The sequence below is a fragment of the Chamaea fasciata genome, unplaced genomic scaffold (genome assembly GCF_029207755.1).
Source record: "Chamaea fasciata isolate MVZ Bird 193981 ecotype frontalis unplaced genomic scaffold, bChaFas1.0.hap1 SCAF_16, whole genome shotgun sequence".
Taxonomy (NCBI): domain Eukaryota; kingdom Metazoa; phylum Chordata; class Aves; order Passeriformes; family Sylviidae; genus Chamaea; species Chamaea fasciata.
In genome coordinates, this window is record NW_027094101.1 from 12,966,687 (window position 1) to 12,987,463 (window position 20,777).

The 20,777-nt window shown below is 43.9% G+C and overlaps 1 protein-coding gene across 12 annotated transcripts in view; it reads right to left on the minus strand.

The window, feature by feature from the left end:
- Positions 1-20,777, minus strand: part of RBFOX1 (RNA binding fox-1 homolog 1) — a 1,151,565-nt gene that overhangs the window by 916,790 nt on the left and 213,998 nt on the right. The window lies entirely within an intron of this gene.

A 20,777-nucleotide genomic window follows, 5' to 3' on the forward strand; every position in this document is an offset into this window, starting at 1 on the left:
TTAACTTGGCAGTCCATAATAGCCCATAATTTCACACAGGGAAATTAATATGAAAAGTAAAATCTGACACATGTATAAAATTAGTCTTTTGTTCCCCCCTAATGATTCAAACTCGCATTAGCAGCACCATTGTCCCCAAATCTAGATGTCAATTCCCCATTACACACCAGGCACCAGGTCAATGGCACAGCTAATGAGGATCTGCTGGTGCAAATACTTATTGTATCTTGGCCTAATTCTAGTAAAATTTAAATGGTCTATTAATTTTCTTAATAAATTTAGATATGGCTCCTGCCTGCAATCTGTCTTTGATTAGCTAACAAAAGTGTATGAAGATCCTGCCAAGCTGACAGTTCAGAATATTTCAAGCAAATCATCATCTACATTAAAAAAACATCAATCTCTTCATTTCTCTGTAGTGCAGGCAACCAAAAGTGGTTCAGATCCTCAGGCTTAGCCTGCCCAGACCTTCCTGTTCTGCTTCATCTGGATTTGGTACAAATAAATTATTTTACTACTGGCTGAGAGTCTCAAATGTGCAGGTACTTCCTGACTAAGACTGCAGCTCAGGAGTTCATTTGAGCACACAGATTGCTTTAAAGACTTTTTTCATCCTTAGACCCAACATGGAAAAAGGCAGGTCCATCAGGTGGAGAAGTGCACCAGAGAAGCTTCCCCCCACAGAAGAGTTTTTCTCCAGATTTATGGAGCATAGGGCTGAAGTAACAGGGTCCTCGTCAAGGTACCGCAAATACATGTTGTTACTGAGGTGCTTGTGCTATTTCTAGGTGAAAACATTAAAAAGGGGGACTGGGGAAAATATCATTATCATCTATAATCATCAGGTCTTCCTTGTGAGATCACAAATGAGTTTAGCAACAAAAACACCCAGGGATCCTGTCCATTAGGATAAACCTGAAAAATACTGAAATAAAAGCACAGCCCAGAGAAGAGGCAAAGCTACTTAAACTAAACAAGATCGTGCAAAACCATATAAACAGCCCAAGAATAACCTCAGGATTCCTAATAAAAGGTTTCTGTTCACTGACAGACCAGGGCTCTGACACAGCCTTCCAGTTGTACATTTATAAATGTCCAACCTTTACCCAGACACGGGGTCAGCCCTTATCTTTTCATTGCAGATCACCTTCCACAGATGATAAAGCCCAAACACAAGGTACCAGGAGCCAGGGAGGTCAATGCACCCGTGGTACAAGACGCTGGAATTATCTTGATGCTCCCAATGTGAGAGAAAAGTCCAGTGGCACCTGGAGAGAGGGCACTGCAAAACTTTTTTACCTTTGCTTGCAACAGGACCAGACTCAGAATAAAGAACTGTGTTACATCGCAAACCTGAAAAGTATTCGTGCAATTAATCTAGTGTTAGCTGCATTAGTCACTGACAGAGCTCTGCACTAAGATGGAAATGATGATCTAACCCCAGATCCAAACAACCCAAGGCAGGGGATGCTTGAAGACAGAAAATATTCAGCTTTCCTCAGCGCAGAAGTACAAAAGTTCACAGGAAAATAAACGTTTCTCAGCTTTAATTATCTCTGAACTCTTCTTTGCTTCTGTTCTTTGGTTTGGTTTGAGATTTTTTTTTTTTTACATTTTAATTACATTTGGCAACTCTGAGTCTCCTGCTGGTAGCTGTAATCAAAACTGAAAACTGATTAAATGATGCAATCTATGCCACTGGACAGCATTACTCAACCCACATACAAACAACAATAAACCAACACAGTACTTTAATATACAAACAACATTTCAGCTCTCTTTACAGCAACGAGTTCAGAACATTCCAACCAGGTCTGAGCACTTTCCCAGCCTACAATGAACCACATCAGTGCCACACGTCAGTCACCAGTTGTCCCCAGTGAGTGTCTGTGTCCCTCCGAAGCCACAAAAGCCCTGGAGTGAGGAAGGGGCAGCTCCCAGCGCTGCGGGGCTGCTTCGGTCCCAGAAAGCCCCACAGGAAACAACATTCCAAATTCCTGAGTGCCATCTGCTGGCACCTGCACTGGCAACCAAACCGAACAGCAAGTTTCAGGTTGCCCAGGAGAATTTCTGACAGGTGTGCCTTTGTTAGCATTCCACCTCATCCCACGTGAAGTTCAGAAGAATTTCAATGCACATTTTTTGGTTTTTTCCCTGCCGTGGTGTTTTCAGTGGCAGAGAACAGAGTGGCACAAGGCACTCAGACACAGCTCAGGGTGAACATGATGGGATGTCTGTCTCAGCTCAGGCTGACACGCGTCTGGTTGGGCTGATTTGGTGCCTCAGGGAGGGCAGCCCGTGCCCATCTCTCACAGACACAACTGTCCTGTGCCAGGCCTGCACAACCTTTCCACTTTCACACACAGCCCAGATGAGGAGCCTGGGCAGCCGGGTGCAGACAAGAATAGTGGAAATTACAAGCCATATTTAGGCAAAAAAAACCCCAAACCACTGCTTTAAGATGATCTGAAGCAATGCCAAAAGGTGCAGGAGCTGAGAGCAGCTCTTTGAGGACAAACTCTGCAGGCACAGGGAGGTTGTGAGTGGTCTCCAAGCAGCCAGGATGGAGACGGGAGGAGGCAGACAGGCTGCCAGGGAGGGAGATGGATGAGCCCTGTGCTCAGGCCTGCAGGGAGGGCGGCAGCAAAGCCAAAACCACCACCGCTTGTCATGGGCTTGCAGAGATAAATCACACCTGGCCACACTGGCTGCCTGCTGGGCTGAAGTGACTGGGAAGTTGGAACTTCCCACAGTTCCCTCCAGCCTGAGTAATTCCGTGCTTCTGTGACGAGCATTTCTCAGGATTGTGACAAGTGATTTTTCAGCCCACCAGAATGATGAAAGTGTCTCATTTGGTGAAAGTCATTCTTGTGTAGCTGATCCAGGACCAGCAGCCTTTCCCACCATTTCTTACATCAAAATGGCAGGTCAGCAGATGGATTAGGGAAAATAGCAGAACCCTCCAAGAGAGAAATCAGTTTACTTAAAAGCTACTCAATGGGTCTTCTCCATCCAAGCATGTCGCTGAATGGGCTCCTTCCTCAGTAACACTGGACCTCTTACAAAGAGAATCCAATAAATCTGTTGGCTACCTCAAAGTCTTCTTTATCATGAGAAATATTTGGCATTTTCCCCCTCTCTTGTTTCATACAGAGTTCATCTACAAACTAGGTCAAAAAGGACCCAATACCCGAATTGCAGGAATTGCAGTTTTACTCCGGCTTCTAATAACAGTAACCAGGTTTCAAATCATGAATGGTGCCGGTTAACAACTGTGAGAAATAAATAGCAATTTTAGCGGATTGAAGCACAGCAACTTCAAAAGACAGCTATAACATATTTCCAAAGAAGTGTTCTTGACTCAGGAATATGTGAACTCAGGGATTTCAGGCCAAGCTTGTCTGAAATTAATCATCTCTTCACATCCCAGTCGTGATACTGACACCTGACCATCTGCTGAGCAAAATGAGGAAGAACCCTCACACAGAAAGAATTCACTGTACACGGATTTTGAGAGCATCCAAAAACTCAAGTGTGTTTTCAGTGCAATTACATGGCCTCTGAATAACCAGTAAAACCAGTGAATAAACAGGCAGGAAGAAGCCTCCGTAAGGTCTATCATACAGGTCCAATTTTGTTCAAAATATACAGGAACAGAAATGTAATGATATATGTTTCATATTTTGTAGGATAGATTTTAGTGAAAAAAATTTTAATGAGAAAAACTTAAGTTAGAAAACCCTAAGGGAAAAAACCCTTAAGTCTTGACAGCAAAAAAATAAAAATCAAAGAGAAGCTGAGTATGAACCACTAGGGCTGTTTAAAAGTTTTTCTTTAGCAATATCTGTTTCAGATCTGGATTATGGATGGAGCAATTTTCAAGTGAATGTTTCAGTGGAACATGTAATCCCTGGCTCTCAATGTTAAAAAATTACATGCCCCAAACTCAGAGAACTTCAGTTTAAGAGAATCCTAAAGTGCATGAAAATTCCTGCTTCAGTTCTGCTCCTTTTGCCCTAAAGTAGCAACAAGCAACCAAAACCTCCTCACCAGTAAACTTAAACAAACTCACAACACGTGAACACCTGCACAGGTTTGTCTCTAAACTTTCTATTTCTTGAAGAAAACAGGACTAATCTGAAACTGACTTCAGGGGGGTTTTTATCATGTTTATGCTCGCAAGGCTGAGGCCTAAGCCAGCTGCTAGGAGCTGGTATTTGACACACGGCTTTTTGTGCTGGTTGTGGTTGGGAGAGGAGGGATTTGCTCCCCGTGGCTGCTGAGGGGCTGGGTGTGGTTTGGGCTTGTGCTGGAAGCAGGGCGACAACGCGGGGGTGTTCTGGTCGCTGCTGAGCAGGGCTGACACGCTCTTGTCTTCCCAAGCCACTGGGGTGGAACTCAGCTCCTTGGGCTGGCTGAACCTGCCTGCCCAGGGGAACGGGGAGTGAATTCCTAGCTTTGCTTTCCAGCTTTTGCTTTACCTATTGAACTATTTTTGTCCAAATCCATTGATTTTCTCCTATTTTTTCACTTTTATTCTTCTGATTCTCTCCCCCATCCCACTGGGGATAGAGCAGGTGAGCAGCCACGTGGTGCTTCAGGTGCTGGCTGGGGTCAAACCACAACACTTCTAAAAGTGCTTTGTTAACACATTATTTTAAAAACAAGCAGTTTCTTTAGCCAAAAAGTCTTGTAATACCAGCATATTCTCTCTCTCAAAGCCTCTCCAAAGCCTGGTAATCTGGGAATAATTTGGTTGTAGTCACTCATGATTAGCAGCACTGCCTACATTCTCAGAGACCTTTCGGGGTGGCTTTTGATTATTTTTCCCCTTTAGTTGGTTATCAGGATCCTTATAAGCATAATTAATTCATACTTTGGACTCTCAGGATTATGAAGTATTATAGGATGGCAGCACTAAGACAGAATGCTCTAATTCACCAGCTGTCATGTATTTAATTAGAGATTTTGATGGATCTTTCCTACTTAGATGAGCCTTCAGACTTTGTGTTCTATTAAAAAAAAAAAGGCAGAAAGGAAGAAAGGGGGAAAAACCTTCTTTTGTACAAGGAGTGTAGGACTGTGATCAAGCCTTTGTCAGCATGGCAGCCTTGTCTATCACCCTGATGTCAGAGCTGGAGTCAAACATCTCGTCAGCTGCCAGCCCTGACACTGCCACAGAAGCAGGACTGAGGCTGCAGCCTCAGAAATGAGCCTCCTTTTATGCAGAGACAGAAGGAGCACAGGCAGAATTCCTTTCCAAGAGCAGAGAAACTTCAGGTGTTTCAACCATCTCTGTGTTTTGTGTCATCCGGGTGTTCACAAAGGTTAAGCCAACATTTTTTCCCTCAAAATATGAACTGGCTCCCTTCTGAGATCTGAGGAATAGTTTATATTTTATATATTCTGTATGGAGTAACACTATTCAATGTGACATAAAGTTGGGAATACATTTAAATTGATCTGAAAGTCATATTAGCAGCAGCATAGAAAAAAAAATTGTGAAAGAGAACTTATTTAAGCTATTGTGAAATGTGCTTTAAACATTTTTTTTCATGGAAATTTCTCTTATATTGGTCATGGATAATGCAGAGAACACACAGTATATTCAATATCAGTGTCTACGTTAATAAATGAAGAACTCTGACACCGGACTACAGTTAGTATCGAATGAATATTTTCAATTTTAGATTTTTAAAAGGGGCTATATGGTACCTAAAGTACAAAAAAAAAATTGTTGCAGTAGAAAAAAATCCCGCTATAGCGTTACCTTCAATCTTTTTCATCCTCTCAGCATGCATGTTAATGATCTGCCTTTCCAAAAATCTTCCATTCTATTTAAGGTTTGGCAAGCCTGACTCTCCCATGAAAATAAAAATAAATTTCTTGATACCTACTTCAGTTCAGTGGCTTAATAACAAATTACTGATGGAAAGATAATTTTTAGAGAGGGCAGGAAGATGACAGGGATAGTTTTTAGAGAGGAACTGAAATATTGCTCATTGCAGTTTTTCTCTGTTAAATGGCTCTGCCAGTGTGAGTGGATTTTTGATCTGTAATTTAGGTTAGGCTAGGAATTATTTTGTATTAATTATTAATTAATTAGCATTATCCAACTCTGCTCCCATTAAAGTCAATGTATGAATCAATATTTAAAAGGAGAGAAAATTCAAACGTGGAATATTTCCTCATTAAAGAACTGTGAGGGGAGAAAGCAAACAGGAAAAGGTGCAAGAATGGCTCTCCAGAGCATCTCTGCAGCAAAACCCGGATGCTGGGGAGCTGCCAGCACAAATTGGTGTTATTTTTCTGGTGGCTGCCTAAACTAAGATGTCTTATGGGGACGGGTGAAAGGAGCTGAAAGGAGATCTTCAGTTTCCAATCCTCGTGGAACAAAGTCCTGAGAAAAGGGACTCACCAAATCCCCAGGGAATCCCCAGCACACTGCAGGCTGGACAGGAAGGAGGTTTTTTAGTTCTGAGGGTTTGATTTGGGGCACTGTGTCCCCCCAGACTGGGGTCACCCCACCCTGTCCCCACTCCTGCTGTCCCCTCAGGGGGGGTGGCACAGGGGTGGCACAGGGGATGGTCGTGGCAGCAGCTGCCCAGGGAGCTGTGACACAGCCATGCAGCCAGCCCATGGCACAGCCAGCCCATGGCACAGCCCACAGCACAGCCAGCCCATGGCACAGTCCATGGCACTGCCCACGGCACAGCCCATGGCACAGCCCATGGCACAGCCAGCCCATGGCACAGCCAGCCCATGGCACAGCCCATGGCACAGTCCATGGCACTGCCCACGGCACAGCCCATGGCACAGCCAGCCCATGGCACAGCCCATGGCACAGCCCATGGCACAGCCATAGCACAGCCAGCCCATGGCACAGCCCATGGCACAGCCCATGGCACAGCCCATGGCACAGCCCATGGCACAGCCAGCCCATGGCACAGCCCATAGCACAGCCTATGGCACTGCCCATAGCAATGCCTATGGCACTGCCCACGGCACAGCCCATAGTACAGCCCACGGCACAGCCAGCCCATGGCACAGCCCATGGCGCAGCCCACGGCATTGCCCATGGCACAGCCCATAGCACAGCCCATAGCACAGCCAGCCCATGGCACAGCCCACGGCACAGCCCATGGCACTGCCCACGGCACAGCCCGTGGCACAGCCCATAGCACAGCCAGCCCATGGCACAGCCCATGGCACAGTCCGTGGCACTGCCAGCACCTCCCTGCTCCTGCCTGCTGCCCACAGAGGGGCTGCGCCACTGCTGGCCCCACTCCAGCCAAGGAGAAACCCCACAAAGCCCAAATTTCCAACAGTGGTGGCTCACCAGGCTGGGCAAACTCACCAGACAGGGGGGAGAGGAGTTTCCCTAAGGAGGCAGGACACCTGGAGCCCTTCATGAGGGATGCAGCATCACCAAACCCCAAGGATCCTCAAATTACCTTTACAGAATTCACAGGATCACCAGGCTGGAAGAGACCTCCAAGATCATCGAGTCCAACCCAGCCCCAACACCTCAACTAAACCCTGGCACCCAGTGCCACATCCAGGCTTTCTTTAAACACATCCAGGGATGGGGACTCCACCACGTCCCCGGGCAGACCATTCCAGTACTTTTTCACTCTTTCTGGAAAAATCTTTTTCCTAATATCCAACCTGTATTTCCCCTGGCACAGCTTGAGACGCTGTCCTTTATTTCAACTGGCTGATGCAGGACAGGGATGGGACTGGGCAAGGAAGAAGACGAAGCAGCAAACTCTTTGCCTGTCTGGTTTCTCTCAAATGTTTCAGTGGAAACATGTCCAGACTTTAGCTGAGAGACACAGAAAAATGAAAGTGTTACTGACTGTTACAGATTGGTCCATCTCAAATATTAACACACGGATTCATCTGCTTTGTGGAAACTGAAATTGCCCTTTTGTTCCCACGGATCCAGCAGATGATTCAATCGATAGCTAAATGGAGCCCAAGTAACCCCAGGTCCTGAATTTCCAGTTTCTCTGAGAGAATCAACAGCAGGATTGGGCTACAGAGAGATTAATTACAGACAGAGCTATGTTACCAAACAATATTCCACAGAGCTTCCAGGAGACATCTGATATTCTTGTACCATTTAATAGTCTGATTATCACTGCCACTGTATTTCCTGCAATAGAATGTTCTTTCACAGATCACTGTATCACATCATATATTTAAATTGTCTCCTAAAGTTCTTATTCTCAAGAATATTCACTCACTTTCCTTTCTCTTCATCCCCACCCTTGTTCCTGTCCATAGTGTGCCAACCAGCAATGCCAGGACTGGAGAATTCACTCTGTTTCCAAATAAGCAACTATGGAATTTGTTTCCACAATGCAGTTGATAATTTGCATAACAAAGTAGCAGATCTCCCAAAATTTTTTTTATAAATCTGACATTAGAAGTGTTTTTTTTCCAGTGTATTTGACAACCTCTTTGAAGGAAACTGAGGCCTTCTCTTAGTTTCATATGTCAGAAGTTACCAATAAATTGTCTTTAATGATCCTCTCCATGGGATATGTGAAATGCGTATTTTGATAGAATTATGCCTAATAACTACAAAACAATACAGTAATACCAATTTGCCACCCTGTCATTATTTAGGCGAGCTTTGGGCACCTCTCAAGTACAGAAGTTCTGCATTTAGAGTCTCTCCACTACACAAACCCCAGTTAAGCATTTCTGTGAATTGAGGCCATGACCCTGCAAGAAGCTGAGGAAGAGAACTGCTACTGAAGGATTTTTTCTGATGGATCCCCCCTCTCTTTTTAAATAGATATGCAAGAAGATTTATGAACAAGACGTGCTCCTTCCTAAGCCTAGAAAGTTCATTTTATCATTTTCATTTTCTGCTTGAACAAGGATGCTGCAGGGCAATGCCACAGCTGGCCAAAAAGCAACCATTTAAGTGAAAAAATCAGGTAAAAATTACCTCTTTGCATTTCTTTCTGGTTTTATTGAAGAACCGTTTTCATTGATTAACACTTTTCTCTGAAGTGTAGTAAACCACCCCTCATGAAGCCAAACTTTGCTATCCCCAAAATAATAACACTCCATGAGAATACTTGTGTGCCTCATTATGTGTTTACAGAATAACAGATGACTGGAGACTTCAGGGGGAAAAAAATACAAAGGAATATTTCTTTGAAGTAATAGATACAATCCATGTATGATCACAAAAGGATTTTTAAAATGCACACAATGAATTTTGCAGTTTGGAAAGTCCTGACTCTGTGAATGATAATTAGCTTATGTATAAATCATATTCAGAAATATTTATGATGAAACTTCCACTCAAAATAAAATAGACAAATGTCTTTAACCTAATGAAATTGCATAGTAAATTATTTCCAAGAACATTCCAATGTCAAGGTAACTCACTTAATTATCCATTATCATCGAAATGTAGACATAATGTTAATTAAAATGAAGGGGCAAAACCATTTCCATTTTTTATTAAGATCCATTGGGCTCCTGAAGAGCCATTAGCTGAGCTGGCAGGGTGAGGTGGAGGACGAGCCCTGCCCTGCCAGGGGGAGCACTGAATTCCTCAGCTCGGGAGCTGCAGAGTGCTGGAGACAGGGAATTCACTGACTCCTGCCAGCCCCAGCACCCCCAGCTCACCTTGGGGGGCGGTTTTAGGGCTGGATTATCCCGTGCTGGAGGGAATTTTCCCTTCAGGGCTGAGCAGTGCAGGTGAAGGGGAGTCAAAGGCATTTTCAAGTCTGTGGTTCAAGTCAGGCACTTGGACTAAAGGAGCTGTGGAAATAAAATGGCAAATTGGGGGAAGTTTTGTTTTCCCTTGAGTCTGGAGACTGAATGGCAGTTGTGGAGGAGATGACTTCCACACTGGTCTAATGAGCTGCTATAAATCAGCAGCTCAGCTGCACCCTCACACAGCACCCTCACTGCTTCTGTCCTTCACCAGCAGCTGAAGCAGAAACCTGCTTTGGCTCTGCTGGCGTGCCGCTCAACTTGATTTTTAAAATAAATATGTATTTATCTGAAGAACTTAGTGAAATTACTTCACAAAACACATATGTTTGGGACGCAAATGCCTGTACAGTCCTGGTTCACCTTTCCTTCCTCTTCTGTGCCATCCACAATCCTTTAAAAAGCTACAAATAACATCACATTTTTTTAACAGAAATGTTTGCTTAAGTGGTTTGAATTAATAGGGTAATAGTACTTAGTCTTGTGCAAAAATATGTATTGCAAAGAACAAAATTCACTCATTTTTGTTACCATTATATTCCTGAATCCCTGCATTAGTCCAGAATAAACTTCAGATAGCCACTGTTGTTTTTTCAACTTCTGTTTTTCAAGGAATACATCATAGAAGGAAATAAAAAAGGACACTCACCTGGGTAACAGGATCTAGGCTTGGGGAAAATATTGTCGATGCCCACCCTTCCACAGGGAAGTAGTTTACTCCAATTCAGAAGTTTGATATATTTATGTTTCATTTTGGTTTTCAGTCTAAGAGTTAATTGGAAATATGTCAATGAATCCCATAGGTAACTGCTACAGACTATATTCTTTTACAGCAAATACTATGTTCTATCCAAAAGTGGTTTAGACATGTATTAATTCAAAATTTATTCATAAAGAACTCTTCCAGTCTATCACATTTTATTGTCAGACCAGCTAAAACCCTTCTCACCTTCTGCACATTAATACTACTCTTAACATCACTGGGGATTTTCATTAGTAAAGTGTTTCATGAAATTTAAAGCATATATTACTTCCTTCAGACCTTTGAATGGTGAATTATAATTGCTTTAATAATTCAGACTGACATAAAAATGAATCTAAGGTAATAACCAGCTTGCACATTACCTACCACATATTGCACTCTAAAAGTAATCAGGGATACATTAATTAACCAAATCTTTTTTTCTGACAACAACAAAAAAAAAGCCGTGGTTGCCGACAATAGAAAGTTTCACTGGCGTGTACTAATATTTCCAAATGGTTTGAATAATCCTTTCCCATATACTGAAGAAATTCAGTATATCTCATGATAAGTTACTAAGCAGCTAAACCTCTTAACTTTTAATACAGAATTACTCTTCACTGTTATCTTACAGAAGTTGTGGGTTTGGGGGTTTCCTTTAACCGATACAATTAGTTCCCTGCTTACCCCAGAACAAGCTTGTGGTTTGTTTGCTTTCCCCCACCCCACCCTGGCTTTGTAGTTAATGAATTGCCTGGATTCATTTTAGAATTCCACTAAAATAAGGGGAGGATGGAAATACGTTTGTAGCACAGCACTAACTACAGCGTTAAAAAACCAAGCCGGCACACAAAACAGAGTCTTCCAAGGATTTGGGTTCTACTATGCTGCTAAATATAATTTTAGCTTAAATACTTTCCAAATTTCACTCTGCAAGCACAGACAGTTTTAGCACATGAACCACCTTGGAACATGCAGGAAACACAGCAGTGAGTATGGAAATCTGAGCCAGAAAAGCAGAAAAGGGAATGAAGGCCAAGTAGGTGCTTTCCAACTCTCCTCATACCTGCTCAGGAACTTCTTGAAGCTAACAATGTGCCTGGCTTTTGTAGGATGGGGATGTGCTGTCCTCTCCTCTTCCCAATAATCCCATGAGGAGGTGAAGTCCCATTGATCTCCCAAATAGCAGTGCCTGCTTTCCAATGCACGGGACAAATCCCGCAGCACCTTAAGGACTCCCCCACTGCACCCCATAGCTTTCACATCTGGGCAGCTGCAAGGCAGCCTTGTGCAGTCAGGACACTCTGGGCTTTGGGGATCACAGTAAAACAAGTTTCCCCCCTCCCTGGGTGAGATGTGTGCAGCTTTACATCTCTAATAATCAAGTTCAGCGCATTTGAAGGACTCTCACAACACCGTGGTTAAGTCCTCAATTTGTGGAGTCTGTGTTTCCATGGTTACTCCCCACAGCCCACATTGCAAAAGTGCCAGGGTAAAACAATTTTAACAAAGAGCCAACTTGGTGCAGTGCAAGTCACTGCACTCCAGCACTCTTCCCTCTCCCACACCTCACAAAGCTCTCGGAGCCTCTGCTGCACTCGGGCTCTCAAGGCAGGCAAACACCTGTTTTATTGAAACAACCAATTATTGGAACAATTTCTTATCTCCCCCCAAGTAACTTCACAACTCCAGTGCACAGCTACCAAGGAAGTACAACAGTTACTATAGTAACATTATTCTGGGGATAAATAACACTATTGCTTCGGATTCCTTTCAGCAAATAAAACAAAAACAAAACCCCGAGCACGCTCTGGATTAATGGCATTATTTATTTAGGAACCTTCATAGATTGTTATTTATATTCCAAGCCACGAGCTGGTTTTGGTGCTGCATTCTGTCTTCTCTAAGTAATGAGGACTACATCGAACAATCAACCCCCTCTGACTGCACAGGAGCTATGATCTCATTTGTCAGGAGGTCATTGGAGACTGACACTGCTAAACTGATGGAAAAACCTGTCACACACCTGCAGGGCATGCACAGGCGGCAAAGGCTCTGAGCCCACCCAGGACTGACACCCAGGGCCCAAAAGCTCCCCCCAGCTCAGGTCCTGGGCTCTGCCTCTTACTCCTGCAGGTGAGGCTGACAGCAAGGTGCCAAATGCCTCAGTATGCTTCTGGTGTCAACAAAAATGATTTTTTAGCTGGGAAGGAATATCCTGAGGGGAGGTTCTACTTTAAATGCAATTGCAGAATTTTATTTATGGCTCAGACACTCACGGACTGTTTAAAATCGACCCAAAATAACAAAACAAACAAACAGAAAAACCCCTAACCCTGAGTGCCAGCAGCTCTGCATAGGGCAGTGCTTCCCTGGGCAATCAAACCTCTTGACCCAGATCCCCTGTGTCTGCCCAGATGGTGACAGGATGGTGACAGGAGTCTCCAAGGGGGCTGCAGTCCCATTCCCAGCCAGCTCCCCCCCAAAACGGTTCTGCTGAATCCTTGCATGCTCCTGTGAGAGCCCCCCAGGTCAGGCATGATCTTAAGCCAGGGACAGAGCATCCGGCTATGCCAAATGTGTGCAGAGCTTGTACTGTGTCACCAGCCCTGTGCCACCAGCCCCGTGCCACCAGCTCCGTGCCACCAGCCCTGTGTCACCAGCCCTGCCCCTGCAGGGTAGGGTGGGTTCTGCTGCCTGTCCCTTGTGCCCCCAGGTGTGGGGAGCCTGTGCAGCAGGAGGAAGCTCTGGGCTCTCAGTTTCCCTGCCAGGAGCTCTGAGCTGGGGAGGGAAGTGCAGGAGCAGCCTGGGGGAAGCAGGCTGCATGACATTCCCACCAGGAGAAGTCTCAGAGGGGTCAGTCACTGCCTGAGCTGGAAAGGGCCCGGGGGTTCAGTGCCATCAGCCCAGCCTCTCCTCCATCCCACCTCCTGCCTGATGGAGCCGGGAGCTCCCGGACCTCGCCAGGATCTGAAAAGCACAGCACAGGAACAGCCCTGAGCCCGAGCCACGGCACAGCTGGCACTGCAGAACAGCTGGAGTTTGCTGTTTAACTCAGTGCCGTTCTGAATTTAACTCAGTGTAAACACCAGGGCTCTTGCCAAACTTCCTACATTAATAAAATTTAATAGAACTGGCAAGGCTGGAGAAAAAAATTATACCATTACTGCGGTTTTTAACAGAGGTTTAGTTTAGATGGGGATCTCAAAGTTATAAAAACTGGAGGGTATTTCAGAAATCACTGCAAACTGGGGTAAGGAATTCGCCACGGATGAATCATCAGTTATTATGCAACCAAAACTCTTCTCAGCATACTAATGGTACAAGATGGCCCCTGGTTCAGCATTTTTGATTTTTGTGTTTTGTTGCATTTTATCTGCTTTTGTCTAGTCTGCTTTTTTCACTCTCAATGCTGTGCAGAGACGGGAGGCTCACCCTCAGGAAAGCTCCAGCCTCATAAAAACCACTTTTTTCCACATGAGAGGATATATTGACAGACAGGCATCAGCTTGAGCATGGTCAAACAGCTCCTGCTCTTTCTAAACAGCATCTATTTCACACAGACACACAAAGGGCAATTAAGAAACTTCAGATAAAACTTTTCAGCAGAGCAGGTAACTGCAGCAAGGTCTGTTTGCACAGCTTCCTGCAACAAATCCTCTCTGCCCGAAGGTACAAGGAGTAGAGTGAAAAATCACCTCCAGGTAATGAATGAATGTCTCAAAGAGGCACATTCCAATCACTGAGTGATCACAAAGTGATCATTGTCCATGTGTGACCCACGGGACTCAAGCAACCAGCACAGGAGTCAGAATTCCCCTGATTATTGAGTCAAGTCTCCTGACTCATAATAGCAATGCAAAGGACATGAGAAAGCCCAGCAAGGCATCTAAAACGATTTTTCTACATATTGCTGCTCAACATAGGTCAAAATTTTGTCCCTGAAAGCACTGTAAGCTGGCCCAAACAATGAAAATCAATTTAAGATGCTCTAGGAAACAAAGCAAGTTGCAAACCTGAACAAGGACAGTTAAACTGATGGGAAAGCAGCTCTCCCTGAAACACATCACATCAGGTCACCGGGACCTCCTAAACATTTGGCTTCTTTCTTAAAGACAAAGTTATTAAAATGTTAAAATTTCACAAAATATTGCAGCGTGGAATGAAAACTGATCAAATCATGTGATGTTTCCCCAGAATTTGTCATGTGCTGTAAAACATTAAATTCAATATAAGGAAGAAGACAGCTTTTGAAAGGATGATATACAGGGGGCTGTTTCAGTGAAAGAAGAGTCTGACCAAAATCACTACAAAGCAAAACCCAATTTTGGATGGCCGCAAAGTTTCAGTCCTTTCTAAAGAACTCTGTGTGATTGTTTCAGGAGTTTAGGTGTCTTCTTTTTCCTCATCAAACATCAATAAATGCAAAACCACCACACTCCAAAAAACAGGCTAACGGGGGGGGGGGGGGGGGAGGGAACTGCTAAATAAATTAAATTATCATGTCAGGTTTCATATCCAGTTCCAAAAATCCCTGTATCTCTGCACATGAAGAAGGTAAAGAAGCCTCTATGCCCAGGAAAGGGGCAGGGCAGCTTTGACACCACTGCAGATCCAGAGCACCAGGGCTCCCTCCCCCTGGCAGAGCTGGGGAAAGACAAAGCAAACACGATCCCAAACACACACCTCACTTCTTTCTCCCCCTTTATTCAAGCCAGATCTCCAGTTTCTCCAGCTCTGAGATGTTTCCAAAAGGAACCGGGCTGTTTTCTGCCAAATCAGCCACATTTTCATGGAAATGGTCAAAGGCTTGATGCAATAATTACCACTGAAAAATACCTTTACATTCAAAATTTTCCCACTAAGAAGAGTGGTAAATTCACAGTTAAGAGGCACAATGAACATTCCTAGGACATGGATTTTTCTGTCTTGAGTGAAATGAACAGTTTGTAACCCAAGCAAGGTGATGGCACTAATGAATTATAAAGGCCTCTCCTCGTGAGTGGGATTAATTTTACATGTCATAAATACTGATTAGATACCCTATGTGCAATATGGAAATAAAATGATAGGTTTATTCATCTTAATGTTGTGAGTTATGTTCAAACTGAGGTAAAACCATGTGAGATAAAGACAGGAGGCCATGAGAAAGCTTTTCTAAACCCCACAGACTCCTGCCTGCAGCAGGAAATGGGAGAGGCCACGGGCAAATCCCAGAGTCCCTCACCTGCTCCAAGGAAAAAGGGATCTGAAAGGTCCCAGCCCCTGGCCCAACACCACAGCAGGACTTGAGATCAAGGAGCACAGGGAAATGCTGTTGTTAGTACAGGAATAATGCTGTTGCACAAGCTTTATCTCCTGGACAGTAAGTTCTGACTGAAATAATTTCAAATTACCCCGTAAAAAGCATCCAAACCTGGCTTTAAAGAGATTCAAATCTGATTTTAACTTTCCTATCAATAAAGAACTCTCCACTAGCTTTCTTGGAAGATTCACCCAAACAAATAATCGCATTTACAATTGGAAAATTTACATGTCCACCCCCAAAATGAGCTCCTTCAGTTTCATCTGCTTCCAGCAGCCTAAGTGAGACATTTCTGTCTGGCAGACTGGAAAACCTCCATTAGCAAAGTTTTGTTCCTGCTGTAGTTATTTGTACTTTGTGATTCCATATCCTCCTCCTGGTTAACCTCAGCCAGAGTTTGCTCCCGGAATCTGTCTCTGCAGTCGGAACTGAGGGCTAATTTAGGCTGGCTGAAGGTAATTACAGCAGCTAGTCAGAGCCACAGCACTAACGAGCCACTTTGTGTGGAAGGGGCTGTGGCACCACTAATGACTACGAGCCCTGCAGCTCCCTTAATTTGGACTCCAGAGAGAGCTTTGAGTAGAGCAGCACCCCTTGCACCGTGCTGGGACACAGGTACATTCCACACCAGCTCTGTGTCAGAAGCCTCTCCTGAAATCCAGCTTTGCTTTTGACTTTGCCAGGAGCATTCGACTGCTCTTCCTGTCCCGTTGCCTTGTGAAGCTTCCAGATTTCTGAGTGCGTGCTAAAAAACCACACGGTGCAACTACAGGATGACAAACTCCAGATTCCTGACACTGAAATATTGAAGTGGTTTTCTAGTACATTTATTGTTTTGTGGTATGCTTTATCACCAAGTTGCAATCTCTTTTCAGAGCAGCTCATCTCATAAAGCACAGTAGGAAATAAAGATGATAAAATCTGCTTCTGACAATTTGATTTTTTTTTTCTATCTTTCCCTTTGCTTCCCTCGTGCAGCACTCTCACCCTCCTCTCATTGACTATCAAATCTTTCCCCAGGTTTATAGAAATATTACTCCTGGCAAACATAATGCAGGTTTATTGCTAATTCAGGGTGATTACGTGATGCTACACCAGAGCTCCCGTTTCTCAATCAGTTTTTCTTAGCTGTTACCAGTGCAGCTCTTAAACAAGCAAATAACAGCGACTTGAACACTTCTTACACACTGCATTTAACTAAATTTATGCTTTTTCTATATATATAAATAAACTTGGCTAATGCCTGCCACTTAATTAGTAACAGGCTGAAAATAAGAACACCTCTGGATCTCGTGAAGGCAAACAAGTCCCTGATAACTCTCCTGCTCAGCAGCTGCAATCCCCATGGGATTGCTGTTCTCAGATGCTCAGGCCTCTCTGTTTGGAGCACCTGCTGGATTCTGGTGGATCTCAGAAGGAAAATGCTTCCATGGAGAACTGATACATCCCTCTGTGTGGAATCCAGGCAGGTGCAAGGGAGATGTTGCTGCTAATTTTGACCATTATCAACATACTCTGAACCATGAAAACATATTTTCCCTTTTGAATTTCTATTTAAAAAATTAGAAACAGGAAAATCAGCTTGCTATTCACTTGCACATTACATTCAACTCCATGCTGATACTTATTCAGCAGTCTATTTTTTTCTATGAATAAAGAAACTAATATGAAAGAGAGAGAGAAAGAGAGAAAGAGAGAAAGAGAGAGAGAGAGAAAGAGAAGAGAGAGAAAGAGAGAGAAGAGAGAAAGAGAGAAGAGAGAGAGAGAGAGAAGAGAGAAAGAGAGAGAGAGAGAAGAGAGAGAAAGAGAGAGAGAGAAAGAGAGAAAGAGGAGAAAGAGAGAAAGAGAGAAAGAGAGAAAGAGAGGAAAGAGAGAGAGAGAAGAGAGAGGAAAGAGAGAAGAGAGAGAGAGAGAAGAGGAGAAGAAAGAGAGAAGAGAAGAAAGAGAGAGAAAGAGAGAAAGAGAGAAAGAGAGAGAAAGAGAGAAAGAGAGAAAGAGAGAAAGAGAGAGAAGAAGAGAGAAAGAGAGAGAAGAGAGAAAGAGAAGAAGAGAAAGATTCCTGCGTGGTTCTGCAATGATCTTCAAATAATCTCAAACATTCCATATTCAGAATTGTCATTTTTAAACTTTTTTAGCTGAAAAATCAAGATATTCATTCCTAGTCATGGAACTCATTATATACTATCTATGTTTTTTTTGTGTCAGGCAGTAAATAATAGCTTTATAATATTGTTTTTCAGGTCCTGTTTTACCTGGAACCTGTTTGAAGTGTCTTGAGCAAATTAAATCCAGAAGTGGAGCCTTACACAGTGTCACCCAAGTTATTGAATTTATTAAAAGCAGATAAAAAACATCTCTTTCCTTGACTACATCTTAAATTTAGGAAAAGTTTCTACTTCAAGTTTCACTTTCAGTATAAAATATGCCCTTGTGGAAGCTGTTACAAATGTCAAACTTTAAGGAGCATAAATTTATGGTGGCATTGAATTTTAATGGCACTATAAATGTCTATAGTAATGGTGATATATCTATTGCAATAAATTGCTATGGAGAAATATAAAAATAAATGTAAGATAAAAGATTGTGTATAAAATATGTTTTTACATACTCTTTAATGATTAAAAATCATAGAAAACTAGAGGCAATAAATCACTGCAAAGTGCTGGTAGATTTTACATGCTGTTTTACTCCTGGAACATATAGACACAATCCTTTGGCCAGAAATTGCACCGACTTTAATGAGGCTAATCCAGATGATCTTTCTTTTGACTTGAAAAAAAAAAATCTGCTTTCCATTAAGGATCACAGAAACACTGCTATCCATGACCCACGTTACTGAAGCCGTGCCTGCTATAAAAGGGAAATTTATGGAATTCTAACATCACTGTTTGGCAGTGCTTCCTGCCTGTTCTCTTACTCCTCGCAGGTCCCTGTTATTTGCCACAGCTCGTCCCATTTGGGCTGGGCTCTGCTCCCGGGACAAAGGAATGTTCACATCGTGGTGAGAGGAGAATTCAAACCCAAGGAATCCACACATGTGCAGAGGAACAGACAGCATTGTCTCTGTGTAGGTCAAAAGTAGTGCTTGATATAATAAATGATCAGTCTACACTTCCATTAATTCACGGTCTTAAAAACCTTTATGTCCTTGATTTATTTTCTTAAAACAGGGACAGCTGAAAATTATGAGATTGTTCCTTGACAGTCCTGGAAGCTGACATCAATAAACCTTCCTGTCCAGGAATATCAACAGAAAAGAAAAGGGGAAAAAGCAAAAGCAAATGGAGCTTGGTCAGGAATGAATCCTGGAATCCCAGTCAACACTCCAGGCTGGGACAGTGGGGTCCATGGGGGAAGTCACTGTGAGGTTTGTCTGTTTTAAATACATTACAGTCATATAAAATGTGGACTATCCGGTTTTCTCTAAATTGCAGTAGTGACATATTCCAAGTATTCAGCCCCTAAGACATAAAAGCTGCCTTGGAATACTGGGCAGTGCTGCTGTAATTTGTGTGGATGTAGATCTGTGGTGTCTGGGCCAATCCCAGTCCACGTCTTCCCCACAAGGAGGTGTGGGGCAGAAACACCCAGAGATATTGGGGAAGCGGAACCCTTCCAGCAGGACAAACTGCAAAGCTGGCCCCTGATCCCTGCCTTTCCCTTCCTTGGGCTCAGGACATAACTGGGGACTAATGAGATTAAACTGCCCATGACTCCATTACCAGTGACACTTCTGTTGAACATTCAGAAGCAAGACCTCGGTGAACAATAAATGGAAGCTGCCAGCTCTATAAATATCTGCAAATGAAAGCTCCAGGACGTGTCATGGCACTGCCAGCTGCTGCCAGGTGCAGGGTTCCAAACATCTTGGCAAAGGATGCTCCTGCAGTGCAGAGAGGGGAGCAGGGGAGGATTCTGGAGGAGGGATTGGGCTCACTCCACTGACAGCAGCACTTGCTGTGCAAGTGCATCCTGCAGACACCAATGGATGCTAAAGGAGAAGAAGGAGCCAGAAAACAGCACTGGAAAAGTATCTGGGAAAGTGTCCCAGGAGGAGACAAACTCCAGAGAGCAGCAATGCTGTTGGGTCTGCAGGAGCTGACTGGAGCAATGTACCTGTAGAAGAGGGCATTCTGACGCACCAGCCAAAACTGGTTGTGAGCAATCTTACCAAACCACCTGCAGTTTTGTTGTTGGAGCTCTCAGGGATTCATCAAGGTTACTGAGAAAACAACAGGATCAAAAATAAGAAGAGAGCCTGAGAAACTGTCTGCAAAAAATGTAAACCCTAGATAGGGGAAGCACAACGTGAGGACGAACACTTGACCAGTTGGATGTCCTGAGGGATGTGTGCCTGCCTCAGGAAGAAGCAGCTCAGCCAACCCAGAGATGCGTGCCCACGTGGACAGTAGAGCTAGAATCTCTATCTGCCATGTAATGTAAACAATAAACAGCTTCTGCTGGAACCATATTGGCTCTGTTACTCAGAGGCCCATTTTCCCCTGCAGCTGACAGATCCAGTGCCAGGTGCCAAACCTGTCCAAGGCCACCAGCATCACCCACAGGACCCTGCGCACAGCCTGCCCCGTGCCCACGAGGGCACGGGCTGCTCTGGGCACACAAAGAGCACAGGAGTTTGTACACACCCCTGATGGAAGCAAGGAAACCGCGAGTGACTTTCACTGTAAAACCAGCCCCCCGTGTCGTGGAAGTTACCGGAAAAAATCTCCCAGCCAGAAACATCACTTTTTTTGTTCCAGCGTGTTTCTTACAGGAATTACACAGGTAAGTCTGGAGTATCCCTGGGGCTCGATGGATGGTTTCCATTGAGCCAGATTGGAACTGGACCAATTTCCCCAAACAACTGCTTCTACAAACTAAGGGACATTCACACAGCACTAAAGTTAAGGAAAACTCCCCACAGCTTTCAGAAAGTTAAATCCATAACTGACACTGACTGCTAAACTTCCAGGAAACTCTGGGACT